This window comes from Camelus bactrianus, chromosome 1 (genome assembly GCF_048773025.1).
Source record: "Camelus bactrianus isolate YW-2024 breed Bactrian camel chromosome 1, ASM4877302v1, whole genome shotgun sequence".
In the NCBI taxonomy this organism is placed as follows: Eukaryota; Metazoa; Chordata; class Mammalia; order Artiodactyla; family Camelidae; genus Camelus; species Camelus bactrianus.
The window spans coordinates 104,110,673-104,130,773 of record NC_133539.1 but is presented as its reverse complement, the minus strand read 5'-3'; the positions used below and the strand labels follow the sequence as shown (position 1 = coordinate 104,130,773).

Here is a 20,101-nt window from a genome sequence, read left to right as displayed (position 1 = left end):
CCCAAAATACCTGTTTTAAGCTGCAGATTCTAGAAACTCTTTTGCCGAAAGTCATGTGGCCCATAGCAGGGATGCTGCTTTACTTTTGGAGCCCCCAAAGCCTGTCCTTCCCTTCACTTCCGCAGCCAATCCAGGCCCTGATCTGATCGGGTTCCTTGGCCTCCAGAAGCCCCACACCTGGCTGGCACACCCGCACTTGGTGCTGCCACCGCCCTAGACTTCTCGCTTAGCTCTTGTGGGAATGGGAACCAGCACTTCAGTTGCTTTGTGAAACTTAAACCCACTTTGTTCTGTCATTGAGGGCATTGTGGCCCAGAGAAGTTGTGACTTCTCCAGGTTACACAGAAAGTTAAGCGGTCATGCTTGACTCCTACTCCAGTGCTCTTTCTGCTAAACCAAGCTGCTTTTTAGGTTGCTTGGGAAGCCAAGTTCTAAACCAGAGGTTGGCAAACTGTTTCTGTAAAGGGCCAGACAAGAAATATTTTTAGGCTTTGTGGATCGACACAGAATTGAGGATGCCATGTAGGTATTTATATAACAACAAAGAAAACAATTTCCATAAACTTTTTATTAATGAAATTAAAAATATAAAATACATAATATGAAGTATAATAATAATAATAATAATAATAATAATAATAATAATAATAATATATACTGTCATAGATACAGAAATGAATGACTATGGCTGTGTCCCAATAAAACTTCACTTATGGGCAGTGAAATTTGAATTTCATGTAATTTTCATGTCATGAAATACTATTTTCCTTTTGATTTTTTTTCCAATCATTTAAAAATGTCAGAACCATCCTCAGCTTACAGGTTATACAAAAACAGGTGGCAGGCAGAACTGGCCTGCAGGCCATAGTTGGCGGACCTATTCTCTAAGTCAAAAGCTACAAACTGGGGCCCACTGGTCAGTCCAGTTCACATATGTACTTTGTTTGACTTCTAACAATAGTTTTAATTGGATCTGTTGCCAGGTTTTTGTCTTCTAATTTTTAATTGTATTATGTTTTTCTTCTAACTATAAAAGTAACATATACGTACTGTGAAACAATTTGGAATGTTAACATTCTGGCATGCATAATTTCAGTCCTTTATCTATGCCTGGTGATTTTTTTAGTGGTTGAGATAATATTTTGCAGACAATTTTAAAACTTTTTTTGTTACTTAATGTCATATCATAAGCATTTTATGTCATTTTAAATTCTCTCATTAACATAATCTTTTAAAACTTTATTATGAAAATCTTAAGCATATGCACAATGTGGAAAAACCAGTGCAGTGAACCCCTATGTAGCCGTCACTCAGCTTCAGTTCTCAGTGGCCAGCCAGTCTTGTTTCATGTAAATCCTCGCCTGTATTATTTTAAAGCAAATCCTAGATTGTATCATTGTATCTCTAAATATTTTAGTATGATTCTTTAAAAGACAAGGAGACCAAAAGAAGATGCTTTTTCTTAAGAAATAAATGCTGAAGTATTTAGGGTTAAAAGAGAATGATGTTTGCAACTTACAGATGTTTCGGGAAAAAGGTAATAGGTAAAAAAATTAGATATGGGTGGAGTGTATATAGTTTTTTTGGTGCTATTCTTTCAATTCTTTTATAGTTTTTAAATAGTTCTAAGTGAAACTTTTAAAATGTGGATTACTAAAAAAATGCATTTTTTAAAAATGTGGATTACTAGGAAAAATAACCACAGTATCATTATCAAACCGAAAAATAACAGTGATTCTTTAATAACATCAAATATCGTAGTCAGCAAATTTGTCCAGTTAGGTCATTTAAAAAAAAAAAACAGCTTGTTTGTTCAAAGCACAATTCCAAATAAGGTCCATACAGTGCAGTTAATATTCCCTTGAATTTCATTTAATCTAAAGGTTTACTCCCTCTCTTTCTTTCACCCTTGCTATTGCTATAAAAGTTTTGTTGAAGAAACAGTTTAGCTCATAGAGTTTCCCACAATGGGAAATCTGAGATTGCATTCCTTGGTGCTGTTCTACATGGTCCTCTGTCTCAGAGATTTTCTGTAAATTCTCTCACTTAGAGACTTGATCAGACTCAGATTCCTTTTTTTTTTTTTTTTAAGAAGTCAACATTTCATATATTTTATATAAAAATCCTGATTTGGGCTTCATGGAATATTCTGCAGATCTGGCATTTTCATCTGGCAACAGTTGGTCTGGGGCTGGGTAGTGACCACCCCCCGCCCCATTTAGGTGGGACATGATTGATCCTGTAGTCCCCAGTTCTTACTACTTCCTGCTTGGCTTCCAGGGCCGAGAAGCTGCCAGCCCTGTTCTCCACATGGCCTCTTCAGGGCCTTTGGGAGACTTCTCAACGCAACATCACAAGAGGCTTTTCAGGAACTTGGTGGAGATCAGAGAAAATGATTTGGACAGGGACTTTCTTAAAATGCTTGAAGGGAAAAGGATAAGCAGCCAAATAAGAGGAAGCTAAGGGATAGAACCTGGTACGTGCCGGGGATGAGGGAAAGAGAAGAAAAGTAAAACACTAAAATAAATTCACAGAGTGAGCAAGGCAAGGAGAGGAGGCGGAATGAGTTACAGAAGCCTAACAGAAACGAAGGAAGCCAGTGGCTTTAAAAGAGACAATGCTTTAGACTTTTTCTATATTGTGATAATAATGAAAACTTAAAAGAGAGAAAGAAGGAGAGGGGAGGGTAGAGCTCAGTGGTAGAGTTACATGCCCAACATGCACAACGCCCTGGGTTCAGTCCCCAGCACCTCTATTAAATAAATTAATTAATTAACCTCATTACCCCCTCCACAAAAGAATTTAATTTTAAAAAAAGGAAAAAAATTTTTAAGAGAGAAAGAAGGGGGGTGGTACACGTTAAACTGGCCAACAGTCCTAAATCAGAAAGCTCAAGCAGGCAGTTGTAGCATAATAGAAATCACGTGGGGAACAAGCAAAACAAAGGAGAAAATAAGAAAAGCCTCCTAGAAAAGGTCACCAGAAAAGGACCAGGACCAGGAGCCATGCTGTGGAGATGTTGAAGAACTAGTAGAAATTTAAGAGAAGAGAGAATCTTGAAAGCCTTAGGATGTTTTTTCTTAATTGCAAATGCATTGAAATGAAAAGTATTATAAGGATGTAAAAATATGTATATCACATTTAGCTGTTGTGAAAGGAATCAATCTTTACAGAAAAAAATAAAATTATGACAAGTCGGGATGTTCTTGGAAATTTCCAGATAGTTCCCCATACTCAGAAGAATGATTAAGAGAGACAATCTGTGACTGGTTATGAGGAAGGGTGGAAAATTTTGAAGGACAGGCTGATTATGTAAGTTTTAGGCTGCGGTGTTTAAAACTGTTGCCGTGATATTTTAGTTATTAATAACAATTTGGGGGAAATCTACTCGCTTCTGGAGAAACATTTGGCCCTAATGAGAAAGAAATGCCACTGTTTGTGGATTCGCAAGTGGATGTAAGGAGCCATTCACTTGCTAAGCCTCTTAGGAAAGCCAGAGCCGATTTCACCCTTAACAAGCTGTTGACAGTGTCTGATCAAGGTACCACCTGGAACATGTTAGCAGCACAGACAGTGGACTATAGAGTCAGACCTGTATTTAAATCCCTTTATGTCACTCACCGTGTGACCCTGGCAGCTTACCCATGGAAAATTTCTAGGGTATAAAAGTTGCTTTACACACGGGAACTATGATTCTTACTGCTTGGATAGTAGGAACTTAGGGCTCTGGATACTTGACCTCCAGCACTAACAGCCGTAACAGCTTATGATCATGAAGCACTTACCAGGTGCCCACACTGTTGTAGATGTTTGGCCTACTTTATCCCATTTAACTATCAAAAAGCCTTATGAGGTTAGAGTAATGTTAAAATCAGCCCCATTTGACAGATGAGCAAGCTGAGGCTCAGGGACGTTAAGTAACTTGCCCAAAGTCACACGGTGAGTTGCCTTATAAGTGACAAAGCTGGGCTTTCAACCCAGACTGGCGGAATCCAAAGGCCAAATTGCCTTGCTCCACCACCTCCCATCTTCCAGGTGCAGGGCGGCACAGGGAGCAGAGCCTCATACTGGCACTTCCCAACCTGAAGTTCCTAATCCCCATGCCTTTGTTTTCTTGGAGGTCTCTGAATGATTTTCACAGTTCCCCAAAGCCTCAGTGGAAACACATAAACTCACAATCAGCTCACAAGTCTCTTTACTTTGGAATCCATGATTAACAACGGGTTCACCCAGGTTTTGTAGAAGCTCTGATTGGCAATTACATATACGAAAACATTGCAGGGTTGTTTTTTTTAAGTGGGAAGATGAATCATTAGTTAATAAATGCAATTTAGTGGAATAGCTCTTTCTGAACGTGGCCCACGGAGAGACAGTAAAGGGTGCTTGGCTTTGAGGAGATTGGGAACTGCTAGATGCATGTGTGTGCATGTTACCCAGCCTGTCGGCCTTCAGAACCCCGTCTTTATTTTTTAATTACATGATGCTTCAGTTTGCCTTTAAGTCAGTATATTTCTCCTCAGTAAAATGTTTTACCAGCTTTGAATGTAATATTGGGATCTACTTTATTCATCAGAATGATCACAATCTTAAAAACATGGTCAGTAACGGGGACGCAGAATTGTGAGCATTGTATTCCAAGATAAAAACAGGATGTAAGTCAAGCAAAGAATGGACTTCTTATCCTTGTAAATTGGAACCTGGGAATGAATCTTTTCAAAAGAAATTTTAAAAATAAGACTCATACTACCAGAACCCAGGGAACATGGATAGTTTTGGGGGGAAAAAAAAAAAACCAAGCAAACAAAACCTGTACGTTAGAGCACTAGTACGTTTGCTCCACAAGGCCAGTTTGTGGCAGGCCTCAGTAAATACTTTTTCAATGAGCAGTCCCAGAATCTTGGACGAAGGATCCTAGCAGGCAGGCAGTGCCCTTTATTTAAGGAAGAGGCCTGGGTCTCTTGCGTGAAATAGCTTTAACAGCATGTTGGGAAAAATCAATCTAGGCCTCTCCCGTCAGCCATGGGAAAGCGCAGGTGACACCCATTCCTGAGAATTTAAGTTAAAACTGCACTTGACTTTGTCTGAAGCCTTTTTCTCTCAAATGTGCAGGGGTTGATGCTGTCTGGGATCTGGATCCGGAACCCAGGGACCCCTCTGCGGACCCAGGCCTGGTTCTGATAGTGACAGGCTCTGTGGCCAAAGACCCCAAACTGGGTTGTCCTTGCGGCAGGTTGCCAGTTGTGTTCTCCCCCGAGAAGAGGGAGGTGGAGGCCGCTGCCCCCCTTGATGGCATCTGAGGTGTCGTGGGTCCCTCCACCCCCGTCGCACCCAGGTAGGATCTGGGGCCTCGCCGAGCGGTGGTGCTTCCCTCCTCCCCAGCCCCGCCGCGGTCCTCCCGAGGCCCGGTGCTGGGCACGTTGGTCCCTGGCACTCCAGCCCGCGACTGAGGTCGGGGAGCCCTCTTCCCGGCCGGGCCGCGTCTCCGACCCCGCGCCGGGGGCGGGCCGGGCCGGCCGAGCCGAGCAGCCGGCGTCCATTTTCTGGGCGGTGCTGCGCGGCGCCGCGGCCTGACTCGCGGGTCCGGAAGCGCCATGGACCCCCGGGGAACGCGCTCGCGGGGCAGCGGTGGAGCCCTGTAAGTGCCATCGCGGGGCCGTGTCCGGGCTGGGTGGGAGAGGCGCGGCCGGCCTGACCCCTCCTCTCCTAGGAGGGAGCCTCGAAACCCGGCCAGGGAACGTTCGCGCAGGACTGGGAGCTCCGCGGACGCTTAAGAGCCGAGCTGCTGCGGGGACCGAGCGCCCGCAGGTGCCCGGACGCCGGGGCCCGCGCCCGGGGGGAGGGGGTTCCAACCGCAGAGTCAGGGCACTTCGCACCGCAGCGAGTGGCCCATCTGCGCGGCTGTGCTAGAGGGCGGGGGGCCGGGGACAAATGCGCACCCAAGGGCTGGGGACGTGACGGGCTCCGGTCCAGCAGACTCAGGAACTGAGCTGACAGTCCATCTCCAGTCCCCTGGACTGCGACTCGGACCCCCGTCCGGACCTATCCGGCATCTGAAGATTTTCCTTGCTTCAACACCAAGCCCCTTGAATTGAATGGGACGTGCAAAGGCAGGGCCCTGCCCCCAGGGGTTTGCAATCTCAGCCTCCTACTTCTGCAGTAGTTAGGTCTCCAGTGTTGGTACAACACGACCGCCCGCTGTTAGCCACTTCTTTGCAGGGAATATCGTAAATCACCTGAGATTTTAGTCTGTCCGCGGTTCCACTTTGTAACTCCTCTGCTATAGGTAAGTGACTAATTCCATTCTGGACTTTGGCCTAAATTGAGTCTCTCTCCTAAGGATCCATTATGGATGATACGTATGATGGTGCCTTATACATATTTTAAAGGTTAAAAGACTTTTCTCCTAATCATGAAGCTCAACAACTCGGTCAGGTTCTCATGGTTAAAAAGCGTAAGAGGATTAAGTACGCGGCTTCAGAGAAGCTTCTCCTGAGGTACTATTATCTGGGTGTAGTGTTTTTTTTAATGAGAGTAGGGACGCATTAGAAGATTGTGAAATCAGTTTAGTGGGTTACTACCAGATTATGAAAAAAGAGATAAAATATGTAATACAACATAGAAAAGAATAGAATAGACTGGAAAATATGGGTGCACTACGCGTAGTAAAAGTAAGCATTGTTTTCAGACTGTGGGGTTTCAGTTTATATAATGTGATTTTTAAAAATGGTAGGTCTCTGTCAAAAAGTTTTTAAAGCTTAACTTACAGATTAATAACCCAGGATTTGGAATCAGTTGAAGTTGCATTTAAGTCCCAGGTCTAACATAAACTGGCTCTGTGACCTTGAACAGATTCTCTGACCTTTCGGAGACTCTTTTTTGTGTAGCTATAAAATGGGGGAATGTCTTCTACAACCTGAAGACTATATGAGGTCACGTATGTCAATCACTTTGCCCAGTGATTGACTTACAGTAGGTATTCAGTACACATGCTAATTGCAACTCAGTTGTTGCTGATACATTAATCCTGACAGCTAGTCATGGAACGCTGTTCTTTCTTTTTCTTTTTTATAGACCTCAATGTGGAGAAGATGGAGGACTCAGAACCAAGGATTTCCAAGTGATTTCTTCCAAAGCACGAAAAACTAACTCTGTTAAGGCTGGTCTGTTCTAACTGAGGTAACTGAATTTGCATCTCTCCGTAGTCTACATGCAATAGGGAATGGGTTCTCTGAGGAACTGAATGACTCTCAGGGGGCTTACGATTTGGGCCAGGGATCCACTAGATTTGGGGATTACAAAGTGACAATGACATTTAAGCGAACTGTTATTAAGGAGATGTGATGTGTGAGGGCCCTGTGATGAATAGGGAACTAAGTGAACGGGGCTTCAGGCCAACTGGTTTCTCGTTCCTGTTCTGCCAGTGATTGTCGTGGGAGCGCCTGTAAGTCTCTTCTGGCTTCTTCAGGCCAGAAGGACCTACAGACGTCACTGAGATCCGGAGAGTTTGAATGACTCTTCAGGGAGACCCAGTGGCGTAGGGGCAGGACTGGAGCTTGGATCTCGATTGCTCAGTCAGGCAGCCGGCTTCTGGGCCTGCTGTAGGGTGAGCACTGTGCTAGACACTGAGAATACAAGCCTGAGGAGCCCACCCCCATACACTTGCAGTTTGCACAGACAAGTATTGACAGCCCGGCACACTGAGCTCCACCTTTGAGGCCTCCACAGAGCCCCAGATGGTGATAATAACAACTATCATTTGTCAAGCCCTTTTGTGTGTGTGTGTGTGTGCAAGGCAGTGCATTAAGGGCTTTAAGTGCTGTATTTTTACTTACTCCTCATAACACCACTGCGAAATAAGGAAGGATAGATGTGAAGGATTGAAATGTGAAAATGCAGGCAGGTCATGGAGGGCTTTGCATCTCATATACATCTAGGGTGTACATTCTGTAGGCAAAGCACAATGCTAGGACCATAAAGTTGCAGGGACAGTGCTTGCCCTCCAGGAGCTTGTAACCTTGACTCCAAGGAGGCGGAGTCAGGTGGGCCGCGCCTGACGTACACCCCTCTCTCCTCCACCTGCTTCTCTGACAGTCAGAGAGAGATCTGTCACAGAAGAGGCCAGAGTAGTTGATATACCACAGTTCTTACCCTCAATGCAATTTTTCATTTTTTTCAAATTTAACATACAATTCTATCCATCTATGAAAATTTATACTTTCACTTTATAAACAATAGTAAGACCGTCTCTGAATTCATGTATTTATTTGTTCATTCAACAAATGTTTATTGAGCTCCTACAAGGAACTTACTTGGATATTCAAGACCAAATACATTACTGTGTTTTTACAATCTTGGTATTAGCCATCATCAGTCTCTTAGCAAAGAATTATTGTTCAGCTGTTAGAGATTCTCTGTTAACATGCTAGACTATCAGCTCTAGGGATGTTGGAGATTGACGCATAAATAGGATTCCAACTGGATAAACAGGAAAATCTTTTTTAAAAATCTTAAAATCCTCAGAAAGGAATTTCTTACTTCTCTTTTAAATTTTGATTTTTGCCATCACCTACATTTAGAGGCCTTTTATTTATACACTTAACCTATAGGCAGAGTAAAAAGCAGTTTGGCCAGGGGTGGGGGGTTTTCTTTGACTTAAAATGCTCTAATTTTTTAGCTTGTAGGCCACCCAAGACTCAGAGTGTTCAAAAGTAAAGCAATTTAAGGGATACTTGAATTTACAAGGTGCAGAGTTAGAGATAGCTCCAATAATTGCATTGAGTAGCAGAAATCAGATTGTAAGCCTTAAATGCCACTTGTAATAAACTTAAGCTCCAAATGGAACAAATGAGATGCTGAGTATGAATGTGCTTTGCAGACTCCTAGGAGTTCTAGAAATGTTACAGCAAATATTTATTGAGTACCTGCCATGAGATGGGGAGGACAGGCAGGGCAGAGCGCAGAGACAGGGAGAGCAGTTAGAAGGGTACCATAGTTCACCAAGCAGAAGGCCGGAAATGGTGACAGCAGTGAAACGGGAAGGGAGCAGATGTGAAGGAAAGAACTGACACAGTCTGCCCTCACAGTAGAGAAGAAGCAGCTAAAGCTGGCGCTGAGATATCCAGAGCAGCGGTACCCAGGAAGACAGCTTAGATGGAGGTGACGGGCTACATTTTCAGAGGTGCTGAGTTTGAAGTATTGAAGCATAATGTCCCTGAGATGATCTGGGGATTTGCAACCCAGAGAAAGGCCAGGGCTAGTTTGGGAGTCACTGGGATCTAGAAGTCAAGAGGTGAGAGAGGAGATATTCCAGTGGGAGGATATAGGGAGGAAAAGCTTGAGGATGGAATTGGATGAGAAAAGAAGGACCTACGGAGGACCTAGAGAAAAGTCTGGCGAGAGAGTGAGGAAGAACAAGAGAATAGGGCTCCAGAAGCCAGAAGAAGGGGGTTTCCCAGAGAAGGGAGCCTGGAGTGTCAGACTCAGGAAGGGGAGGAGGGGTGGCCCAGGAAGGCCATTGGATTGACAAGTGCTAGGTCACACATTTGTTGGCATTTTCCTTTGTAAGGCACTGTGACTTGCAGAATGAATATCAAGTGGTTTCGTCTGCAAAAATTTGTAGCTTGCACACATCAAGAATCACTGTTAAATTTGACCCTAGTAAGCCTCTAGTAATCACACTTCTGAGTACTACAATTCAGGCAGTTAAATGTGATTTTGATACTAGTCGTACACTTTATTCTGTGGTCAACAGACCGACCAAAGAATATCCGGTGATAGATAATTCTTTAAAAACTACATTGCTGTTGATGCAAAGGTTTCTGACAGTAATTAAATTTTTATTTTGCCTTTTGCCATATGGCTGTTGTAATACATGAGAGAGAGAATGTATGTGTGTTTTCATGGGCATATGAGCTTAGGACAATGGAATGAGAAGGCTGGGGTCAGATAAATCTAGTTTCACAACCTAGCTGGGCTATTTTCCAGGGTTGTGACTCCAGAAAAGTTACTCTCTCTCTAAGCCTAACTTTTTCCATCCATCACTCAAATAGGATTATTTTGAAGATTGAGTAATATATAATTTGGTCAGGATCTATATCATAACAGGCAGTTAATAGATGCTGATTCCCTTCCCCTTACAACCTTCTTTAGGTATGTACATTTCTGCATAATGATCTTCTACAGGCAGAGCCTTACCTTTACGATTCATTTTAATGTGTTAATTTTGTCATGGAAAGTGCATGCCTCCTGTGAGAGTTTAAGTGACCTGCAATTTCATATAGACAAGAATCCATCTGGGGATTTTTGTTAAAATGTAGGTTCCCAGGTCCCTGGCACAGAGATTCTAACTCAGTAAATTTCAGATGGGACCCCTGAGAATCTTCATTTTAAACAAGCACAGCTGTGATGAAGATCAACAAATGCCAGTTTCTAGGAAGTAGAGGAAGGGAGTAGACCTGAGCCTTGATAGGCTGATGATTTCAGATCCAGTTTCTATTAAAGACATGTGGATGCTCAAAAGCTTTGTATCTGTATTATTAATGTTCATGGATTATATTTGTAATAAGATGAAACAAATGGATCCCAGCTAGTCAAGGAATGGTGGTGTTATTGCCCCGCCACCATCGCCATCTGCAGTGTATCCACAGCGGTACTGAGCAACACACAGCCCCCACGTCAGCTTCTTTTCCTGTGGAGTAAGTGGTGACACCCTGACCCTATGCCCAGAGTTTGCAAAACCAGTGTAACCTGAATGTTGTTACCAATAATATATTTAATGGCAGTAACAGAGCACAGTCATGCCAGTAAAATATTGTGATGGATTTGTCTATCTGACTCTGTGTCTTCTGGTTGATAAACATCTATGTCATTATATTATATTCCTCTCATTCTCTGCATCTTGGAATCATAATTTTTAGGCTAGTTCATGTTGTTCCTCTATCCCAACCTAATTTTATAGATGAGAGAATAATTTATCCTTTCTTCCCTCCTATTCCTAGCGCTCTTCTTTGCAAAAGGATTGAAGTGTATTTACATGGTTGGTGTTAAGCTGTGTATGGAGAATATAAAACATATTTGACTTGTGTATATTAAATTGTGCTTTATGTTCCTGGTATATAATTTAAAAATCAGGTGACTTAACAGGGCTATATTTATTAAAACTATACTGAGTCATTTCATAACATGGTTGGCATTTCACTGATGGGTTAGTTCTTTTGGAGCAGGATGCCAGTGGCCTAGAGCCATGCCTAGAATAAGGTTTTCTCTGTCTATACCCCTAACCTGAAGGGGAGAAAAACAGAACTGACTTTCATGGAGTCCATTCTGTACCTTATGTGCATTATCTCAGCCATCTTATTAGAACCTCCAGATAACCTGGTGTGGTGGAAGTTGATGCAAAGAGGTTCAGTAATGCTGTAGAGATGAGATTTTTTTTTTTCCCCCACACCCTGGGCTCTTACCTGACTTCAAAGTCCAGCCTCCTCTCACCACATCACATGTTGTTTTTCCAGCTACATATTATGAGTATGAAATAGATCATTGTTCCTGATAATGACTTAGAGACCCTTGTCCCTGATATTACAGTAACCTCAGAATTTTTGACAAGAAGCAAATGGACAGAGGTAATGTGCAAACTTGAATTTTTCAACAAAGATCAACTATGCCAGGTATCAGATCAGGACCCCACCCTCATGGGGCTTCCTTATCTTTCTCACCTGTTCTTATCTACCATCTAAGTGCTGCTGCAGGCTTTTCTTTTAAAGTGGAAACACCAATGGATTTCTGCACTGATAAGAACAGTGTCTTACTATAGCTGTCACTGTCCTTGTGCCGGGCTGAATGTTCCCAGAGTCACTCTAGCATTTTGAAAGTTTAAAGCAGTTCCTTGGGGGCTTGCCCAGAGGTGCACAGTAAGTGTTTGTTGATTACCCTGTGAGGCCCCAGGGAAGTCTGCAGGGAACAAGGGAATAGCACTGAGCCCTGCAGAGGGGGTGTTGGGGGATGCAGAAGACCACAGTGTAAGAAGCAAGACAGGAGGCCTGGAACTTGTCCCTGTGACCCACTGTGTAACTTTGGGAAAGAAAATCATGTAACTTTTCTGGCTTGGTTTCCTCACCTGTAACCAGAGAAGGTTTGGCTCAATGATGACAAAGCTTCCTTCCAGCTCTTCAGTGCAGTAATTCGACTTCCTGTCTGACAGAAAAGTGGAGGGACTGAGACAAGCAGGTGGTAAACTCCATGTTTGAGGTCTGCCAGGGGTCCTGATTGCAAAGCTCCTTCCAACTGTCCTCAGAGAGATACTAGTACTGGCTAGACTTTGGATTCTGCCTTTTACCCCGTACGCTTTTGAGGAAAGTGCATGAATTTAAGGGTGGGAGAGATTGTCTGCTTTGGAGGAAATAAGAATTCTTATTTGGAAGGATTGATTGGGAATCAGTCAAAAGGTGACAGAATAGGAGGTAGGAAATCCCTGTATTAAAGTTTATGGCAAGAAAGAACCTTAGAAATAAACTAGCCCAACCTCTTTGCATTCCGGATAAGAATACGGAAGTCCAGGGAAATTCATAGGGTTTGCTCAGGGTCACACGGCTAGTGGCAAACACGGAACAGAAGCCAGTATCCCCTGTCCATTCAGTACGGTCTCTGCAGAAAGGGGTAGGTCCTGTCCTAAGGCAGATTGTCAGGAGAGCAGGAGATGGTAGTCAGCGCGCAAAGCCTAAGGAGGTGGCAGGATTGTTCTGTTGGAGAGAGCAGCCCATGATGCCTGCTGGGCTTCTAGCAGACGTGGCTGGAAGGACACCACAACATGAACCTCCCATCCCGTTTGAAGCACTGGGACTCTTGTCAATTAAGGTAGTCAAGAACATTTCTTTTTAATCTGGGAGAGGAAGAAAGCTGTTTCCTATTTTTTAAAGCATTTTTCCTCTCTTATTTAAGTGAAAATTGCTCAAGTCTGCAATGATTTAATTTTGAGAGGAATGAAACATTTTCTCGGGGAGTATGAAGACCCAGCTTCCAGCTTCCACACCCCATGTTGTTGGTCCCTCCTCTGCGTGTGTTCATCCCAGGGTGCCTTGTTATCGTGAGAAGTCCAGTAGCTGTTCGAGTCCTAGAGACACATCCTGGGGTTGTTGCAGCAACCCCTGAAGGCCGGCTTTGTGCCAGGTGAGACAGACAGAAGCTGCCACTTCCTGCTTTGTGAGTCGGATATTGTATCTAGGTCCCGTTTTGTTTGTGTTATTTTTCCTGTTTGTGTGTTAGAACGACTTCTGATTATTTGTAGAGTTGATTACAACTGGGTAATAAGGCCAGCAATTCAGTGAAAACAAAAGTGAATTTATTATCGTGCCAGGCAAGAGAGACCACAATGTTCAGAATCAGTCTCCCCAAACATACATGCATTTTCATGGAAGCATGGAGATTTCTGATTAACTCTAATAGGACGCGGAATCGCTTCTAGACCAAAGTGAGGATTTTCTGTTTTCAAAACCTCGGCATTCTGGTCTGCGCTTGCTTATACTTATTTATTCCGGTCTTGTAGTCTCTGACCTGAACTTGGGGAGCAGGGGTCCCTGGGTCTCGGGGTGTTTGATGCTCACCAGGGGAGGCAGTAGCCAGTCATGCCAGCTTTCTGGGTGCCTGCTGCGAATGCCTCCTGTGGTGTGCACTGCCCTTCCCTTGGGCGAATGCACATTCTACCTTTGCTCTAATATGGGAAGGGGTGGGAGGACCACTTTGAGGCAGCAGAAGGCACCAGGATAGGCGGAAAAATAGATGACGTGGCAGAATGGGGTTTTACTCAGACATTAGAGAACTGGCCTTCCCCGGGTGCTGTGCTAAATCGGGTTAAAAAAAAAAAAAAAAAAAAAAGAGAGAGAGAGAAAGAAAAAGAAAAAAGCCTGACCTTTAGAATTTTTCCTGTCAAGGTCTAGCAATTCTGGAGTTTCTTTCTCCATTCTACGCTGTAAGCGGGCTTTTTGCACAGGAGCACCGTAAATTACCCTGGAGAACATTTCTTCCTAAATGAATATGCGCTACGAAGCAAGTTCTTACCTTGTTTGATTGTTTATTTAATAGTCTCAATATTTGTTTTTGCTTTTGACGTTTTGCAGGAAATCACTCAAGAGCTTTGTGCCCTGTTTGAATGGTCTATTTTAAGACTCTTTTCTATTTAATGATAGGCGTTTCTGATAAGATGATTTGTGCTTCTCTCTATTTTAGGAAATACTTTTTGAGGTCTTGTGTGTGTGTTTAAGCTTTTATGAAGCTTAAACGGGGGGAGTCTTCCCTCCAATCCTAGCAGCTACCTTGTATTAAAAATGACCTATTTTTCCCCCCACGAGGTTCCCTTATTCAGGGAGGATAATAAAAGTCGGGTGATTAGTCATTGTGGCGTTCAGCAAACAAATACTTTGGAGGCCATGATTTATGTTACTGGTCGGAAAAAAAGGTTCTATCTGTCTCTAGACAAGGACTCCTGTGAAAGGTACGGGCCCTGTGTTCCCAGAAGGTCCCTTGAGTGCCCTGCTTGTTGTGTTCAGGTTTCTAAAACCCGGTGGCCATTTTCTGTGAGTTTGAATCCCTGGGTTAAACTCCTCCCCCTGTGGAGTCTATGAGCATTTGTTTTCTAAAATGAAAGCACAGGCAGAAACTCGAGCTGTTCTGCAGAACAGCCTGTTCTGTAGATTTTTTTTTTTTAGATCCGTATATTTAAAGCATAATTTTTCTAAACAGCCTATTGTGGGTTTTTATCTGCAGTGGGTTTGGGTTTGTTTTGGGAATTTTACTTCTTTTAAATACAGACAACATAGTTATTGATGTAACTGCTCCCTGTTCCCCTCACCCCCCCCCCCCAGATAATTTCACTGTAAAACAGGTGAGCAGGGGGAACTGTTTGGATACCTACTGCCAGAAACCTTCATTTAGTTTTAATTAAATTTCTTTCAGGGTAAAATTGGCTAAAGCTAACTGGAACTTAGTTCTTTAATACTCTTCCCTCCCTCCGCCCAACAGTTTTCCCCAGTTGATTTCTTTTGTCTAAACCACTGTGCATCCATTTGTGTGACTGGCCAGAGTTTTTTGTAGCATTTCCGCAGTACAAAAAAGCTAAGCTTCTATGCCTCTGGGCGTAGGTGAGATCGGCGGGTGGGCTTGCTTGACAGCTCTGCAAGTCACCTGTGTCTGGGTAGAGGTGACTGTTTCACAATCCTGTGCTGCCTCAGAGATGTGCGCGGCCATGCCTGGCCTCCCTCCAGAGATTGCAGTGTTGCCAGCAGTGGCTTCAAACTGGAAAAATGGGAGGTGGAACTGTGGAAAACCGGGGAGGAGGAAATGTGTGTGCAAGGAAAGTATGTCCGTGGACTCAAATATCTGAGTGCTCCATAAAAATGATCTCTGTACATTGGCGTTTTGTGTCTGGAACCAAGTGGGGAACCACCATGAATGGGGGACTGTCTAATGGTGGGGAGGGGGCCTGGTGGAGCAGGGCAAGAGCATCAGCAGCTCTTCTCCAGGAGGTCCCCACCAGCATGCAGAGGCTTACACTGCTGTCCAGACTAAAGGGATCAGCTCTGCACTGCCCCCCACCTCCCAACATCTCTAGAGCGGGATTTGCTTCCTTGGGTTGACCGCCATTGTTCCACTGAGTACTTCTCAGAGATTCCCCGAGGACGCTTGTGATCTTGCTGGGTATGCTTTATCATGTCGACCCCACTGTTTGACCTCCAGGCTCCATTCCTGTGATCTAGGTTTTAGAATTGGTATTGTCTGTGTGATGCAGTGATGGAGTGTGATATCAATTCAGAATACTTTGAGCCACTAAGTGGCTATACCTGCTCAGCAATTACTGCTTCCCTCGTTACATCACCTGCTCGTGATGAATGGGGAACCCGCTTTTGAAATGGAGAGCTGCGTGCCTCTGAGACTGTGAGTCTGATTGTGTGGAGGGCTCATTAGGAGTTACCATGTCCTTCTCGAAGCTTGAGCAGACTCTATCATTAAATGACTTTGAAGTAAAGTGAGTTTGATACCTGTCCCCCTGTCCCCCAGAATTCATCTATTAGGAAACTTTCCACATGGGAAGGAACAAACTGGAGGGATTCTGAAGAAACATTATGCGACCCAAATATATTCCATGTTAAGGCTTCTCCCAGCTACCATTCTTTAAGATGGAATACTTTGGTAGTTTTGAAAGCTTGAATACTGATATCTCACCATTTAAATTTTAGGAAGATGATGACTCACAGTACAGAGACTGAAATGTTACAGGCTTACGTGATCTGTCCTTATGTTATAGATTAGGGTCTAAAATTCAGGTACATTCAGGGACCAGAAGGTAATATGAATGTTCAGTGTGGGCTGGGTATCAGAAGATAGAGTGGTTAGATCGTGGCAAACTGGGGGCATTAAACCTTTCTAAAATACCATGGACTGAATGAAACCGTTCTGCTGGCCGAGTTCAGCCTTTGGCCTGCTGTTTTGCACAGCAGTTGTAGAGCTACGCCATCTGACTCCATCCACCAGTCTGGATTTCCTCAGTGGCAGCCTGCCCAGCCTTTTCCTGCAGAGCATTGGGCTTGAAGCTCTCCAAGACCCAGCCCAAGAAAAACTCAGAGCCATTGAATCTTCTCTGTGTCACAGCAAATAAAAGAGCAACTTTGAAATGAAGTGTGTCCGTCTCATACAGGCAAAGTGATTTGTTAGGAGAGTCAGCCATGGAACACAGTTTGTGTGTCCGAGGACATCTGGAGAGGCATCAGACATAGCAGCCTTGATTAAGCTTCCCAGTACTCAGTGTGCCCATCTCGGGACAGAACAGGAAGAACCCACCAAAGGGAGCCCTTCCTTTTCCGGGCATGTCACTCCCAAGGCAGCTGAAAGAAGCCAAGCCTGCAGAGGCTAACCTGGATGGCACTGGGCCACGGGGTGACAGCAGAGGATGGCAGGCATTTCTTGATATACCTGGTCTATGGTATTGACCTGCGTGGCCCAAGGATGCTTTGTGAAATATCAGGCAGTTAGCAACTTCCTAACTAGTCCTAGACTGGGACAATGTGAGAATTGTCCTCTCTCTGTTGACACTCGAATGACCTTCTGCACATCCTGGAATTTATAATGCCTTCCCTTTTTTCTAAACATCTTTTAATCACTCTCATTTTCGTCAGCTCTCATGGTGCTAAGTGAGTCATAATGTCTGTAAAACACTTCGCACAGGGCCTGGCTTGTAGAAAGTGCTCGGTAAATATTAGCTTTTATTGTCATTGGCATCATCATCATCGCCATTATAACTATTGCCATTTCCCCAGCAGATACAGAAACTTGGCTTCCTTAAACGTTGAACTTGGTTGTGTACCTCCACCATCTCTAGCCTGACATAACTGAGGATGGACCACACGTACATAATCCACTGTGCCAGAAAATGCACTTAACATGATCCCCACTGACTCACACACAGTAGTGTTCGGGGAGCACTACTCTAGACGCTGGCGGAGCACAGAGACAGACTTGCATAGAGATTGGTCCTCGTGGACTTACTAGCTAGGAGGTACTTTGGGGCAGTCTTGGGAGAGGCTGAGGGGGTGCCTCTTACATTATGCTGTAGGGGTGTATGATGGGGTGGCTTTGATGACACTAAGAATCTGATTCTGAAAGGCTACTGTCTCCTGGCTGTGACTTTAACCTTAAGAAAGCACCTGGTTCCTCCCCTCTCCCTCCCTCTCTCCCCTCCCCCATGCCATTGACCTTCTGGCCATGCAAACCCTGTTGCCAAGACGGGAAATATTCCTGTTAAAGGGTAGGAAACCTTTGTGTGTCAGGGAGCCAACACAAAGAGTAACAGGTTAGAGTAGGACTTTAATGACAGAACAGATATCAATGTAAAAGTGAGGGCAGTCCGGTCTCAGTGAAGGTTTTGGGACCCTGGTAGGTGATGAGAAGGAAGGTGTAACTGAACTTTCTTTAATGCTGGTGACTGGGAGCATTGCCTGTTCCTAAGAAACATTTTGAAAAATAGAAATAACCAATCCCGTGCTGTCGTTGCTGTCATGCTGATATACTGTTTGGTTTGGAAGCTACTAAGGTGGTGAGGAGAAAAGGGCCATAGTATCTTAGAGATGAAATCCTAGCTTCATAGCAAATTAGTTTAGTTTAGAAAGTGAATTAACCAAAAGCCTTTTCAGCCCTTCAAAGCTCTCACCTATATTTTGAGGGTAATGTGGTTTAGCGTTTTGTTAATTTATGATCGTGGTGATGTTTTCCATTCTGTATGGCACTTTCAAATGGCCAGGCCCTAGGCTGCCCAAGACTTGGAAATGCAGCTGCATAATTAGTGGTCCTGGAAATGGCTCTCTCTTCTTGTTTTCTGCCACCTCTTCCTGCCACTGTTGGGGAACTTAGCTTGAAGTACTGGATCCCAGTCCCCTCTCCCCATCCATCCAGATGAGTTACTGCCGTGGTGCCTGGTCGCCCCTCCCAAGATAGGTCTACATCCCCAAAGCTGGGAATGTGGCCTTTTTGGAAAAAAGGTCTTTGCAGATGCAAACTTTTTAAGGATCTTGAGATAAGTTCATCCTAGATTATCAGGTGGATCCTAAATCTAATGGTAAGTGTCCTTATAAGAGACACAGAAGAGAGACGCAGGAAGAGGAGAGGGCCATGTGAAGATGAAGCAGAGATTGGAGCTCTGTGGCTACAAGCCGAGGAACCAGGGACCAGCAGAAGCTAGAAGGGGTGAGGAAGGAATCTCCCCGCCGAGTCTTGAGAGAGAACATGGCCCTGCCAACACCTTAATTTTGACTTCTGACCTCCAGGACTATAAGAGAATAAATTTTTGTTGTTTTTAAGTCACTAAGTTTATGGTAGCTTGTTCAGCAGCCTCAGGAAACTGATACAGTGTCAAACCTAGCTTTGTTCCCAAAGTGCCTGGAAACTTATTAAAAATCAGTTTCTGGGGTCTTACCCCTGGCTGTCTGATTCAGTCAGTCGGGGGTGGCGCCAAGAAACTAAGTTTTTAATAAGAGCCTCCAGGTGACGCTTGGACATCCATTACCTCTCAGTATCAGTGTTCCTCAGTGCCGCCTTTTGGGTTACTTTCTTTTCACCCGCTTTCCTTAGGCAATATCTATACTCATGTGTGCAGCCGCCTCCTGTGTGTCCATGCACTGTACAGCTGAATCTTCAGCCTTGCTTCCTTTCGGCGTCAAATCCACGATGGATGCCTGTTGGTTGAGGGGGCCACCTGTGTCTTCCACAGCCTCCTCTGAGGGAGCCCAGACCTCGTTCTCCTCCCAGACCAGCTCTTTGATCTGGGTCCCTACCTGTTAATGACCCATCTAGGCCACAGAACTGGTGTGTCAGCCTTCATCCTTCCCTCTTTCTTGCTCCCTCAGTTTCCGACTAGTTGATTTCTTCCATCCAGATGGCTTTTTTTTCCTTTTTTGTCATCCCCACCTGTTTCCTTGCCTTCTTTCCAGCCCCACTCCAGACAGCCTTCTCATCAGACTGTTCCTGTCTGCGAATGTGTCAGATGATTCCTGTTTAGACTGCTCCCAGAATGACCTGTCTGCAAATTTGTCAGATGATTCCCACTTCATATCTTTTAAATGACGCACTGTTGTCTGGGCTGCACATTGGAATCACCTGGAGTTGTTGGTTTTGTTTTTTTTTTAATCTCAATACGTAGCATCCACCCAAGACCAAACAAATCAGAATCTCGAGTTGGAGCCTGAGTGTTGGTATCTTTTTCAGGTTCCCATGGGTGATTCTAGTAGGCAGTTATGGGTTGAGAACTACCAGGCTAGAAGATAAAGTCCAAAGTCATCGTGATGCTCTCTTCACGACCGGGTCCCTGACCAGTTTCTCCCTCTCCATCTCCCATCCAGCCCTGACCTTGCTGCTTGCAGCAGACATCCCCACCCCTTTGCCATTCCCCAAATGTGTCATTCCGCTTCCTGCCTCCTTGCCTTTGCTTGACCTCTCCCTGAAATAGAATGTCTTTTCCCCTCTTGGATTCCAAAGAAAGGCTCCCTATCTTTCAAGATTTGTCTCCACCTCTCCTTCCCTGACTCTCCTTCCCTAGGCTCAGTTGAAGGCTGCCTCCTCCAAA

The 20,101-nt window shown here is 44.3% G+C and overlaps 1 protein-coding gene across 10 annotated transcripts in view; it reads left to right on the top strand.

The window, feature by feature from the left end:
* Positions 1-20,101, top strand: part of ZBTB38 (zinc finger and BTB domain containing 38) — a 113,851-nt gene that overhangs the window by 65,834 nt on the left and 27,916 nt on the right. For 6 of the 10 annotated variants that reach the window (XM_010952268.3, XM_074370441.1, XM_045514710.2 and 3 more), the window contains one exon: positions 7,072-7,176. The gene's annotated coding sequence lies outside the window, so the exon portion shown is untranslated. Of the gene's footprint in view, positions 1-5,109; positions 5,333-5,375; positions 5,636-5,672; positions 6,284-6,358; positions 6,495-7,071; positions 7,177-20,101 lie in introns of those variants that run through there. The other 4 variants (XM_074370436.1, XM_045514714.2, XM_010952272.3 and 1 more) reach the window with 4 other exon arrangements.